This window comes from Propithecus coquereli, unplaced genomic scaffold (assembly GCF_000956105.1).
Source record: "Propithecus coquereli isolate 6110/MARCELLA unplaced genomic scaffold, Pcoq_1.0 Scaffold68, whole genome shotgun sequence".
In the NCBI taxonomy this organism is placed as follows: domain Eukaryota; kingdom Metazoa; phylum Chordata; class Mammalia; order Primates; family Indriidae; genus Propithecus; species Propithecus coquereli.
In genome coordinates this window covers 610,673-612,227 of record NW_012152840.1, presented here as the reverse complement: position 1 = coordinate 612,227, position 1,555 = coordinate 610,673, and the positions used below count along the sequence as shown (strand labels likewise).

Here is a 1,555-nt window from a genome sequence, read left to right as displayed (position 1 = left end):
ATGAATTTCCCTGTAAACAATTTTATGCCTGAACATCATCCAATTCTGAAGGAGGGGGAGTCTCAGGTTGCTCGCTCTCAAAGTGCTGCTTGAAGGTCTTGGGGTCTGGCATTTGTGTCCTATAGGCAGTGTAGGTATATATTAAGGCAACTTTGGCAGCAGTCTTTTGGTCTTGTCCTTAGTTCTTCTTTTGTCCAGCTTGATTTTTGGCATTTTTCTGCTGAGACTGAATCTTTTCCTGTCCACAAGCCGCATCTGGGCAGGGACGGTCTATGTCTGGGAGACAGCACTGTGGTGGGAGAGGACCAGGGGACCTTGCCCAGCACTGCTTCTGCCTCTTCCATCTGCCAAGGAGGAGAAAGACTCTCAGACTTTTTTTTTGGTTAAAAAACTTTTTTGGCTGGGTGCAGTGGCTCACGTCTGTAATCCTAGCACTGGGAGGCCAAGGTGGGAGGATTGCTTGAGATCAGAAATTCGAGACCAGCCTGAACAAGAGTGTGACTCTGCCTTTACAAAAAAAAAGAAAAATTAGCCAGGCATGGTGGCGCGAGCCTATTGTCTCATCTACTGGGGAGGCTGAGGCAGGAGGATGGTCTGAGCCCAGGAGTTTGAAGTTGGCAGTGAGCTGTGATGATGCCACTGCACTCTAGCTGGGTGACACAGAGAGACTCTGTCTCAAAAAAAAAAAAAAAAAAAACAACGAAAAAAAGTTTTTTTTTTGCTTCAGCACATGTCAATAATTCTGGTGAAAATCTTGGTGGCCTGGTCCCTTGAGGTATACATCAGAAACTGGGGTTGGGGTGATGCTTACTTCCTCAACTCTGAATTAAAATCACTCTTCTAGGTCATCGGTTCACAGCCTTTTTGTATTTGGGTCAATCTTTTGAATACAGATGTTGCTGAAAATTTGGAACAATTGAAAATCTCAAAACAAATCAGGAAAATTTACAATGAAAACATTCCTGCGTATAACAAGTTCCCACAGAGTTTATAAAAGCACCTATAGACACCACATTATTTATTTGACTGCTTTTCTGGACTGTGCCTTTGAGAAAAACTTTTTATTGCTCTAAGCTTTGTCTTATACTCACAAAGCAAATTTCTTGCCTATCCTCATAAGTACATGATTTTTCTTCAATACTGTTTGGACATTATGACATGCTTTCTTCTTTTCCTTAGAGCCAGCTCTCTCCCATTTTGTCAAGTATACTCACCTAAGTGTTAACATTGTAATATTATGTAACTGCATTTCTAACAGAAATGATTTTTTTCACACCATGGAAAATTTCGCAAAGCACTTTGAAGTTTCTAGAACATTCCTAGTAACGCCATGGGACACAGCATGTGAGAGTTGAGAAATGCTCTTCCAGAATCTAATCTGCTTAATATGTCCATTTCCTTTTCTCTTGATTTATGCTTTTATACTCATCTAAGTTTTCTATTGTTCTGCATCATTTAACATTTTCCAGACCTGTAGTGAGCATTGCTTCATTTCCCCTTTTTTATTGCTGTTGAGCAGTTAGCCTTGTAAGTTCTCCTTTTTCTGAATCTACTA

General features: G+C 40.7%; 1 pseudogene; it reads right to left on the bottom strand.

Annotated features, from left to right (window-relative positions):
• Positions 1-22: 22 nt before the first annotated feature.
• LOC105823550 lies at positions 23-1,228 on the bottom strand (annotated as a pseudogene).
• Positions 1,229-1,555: the final 327 nt, after the last annotated feature.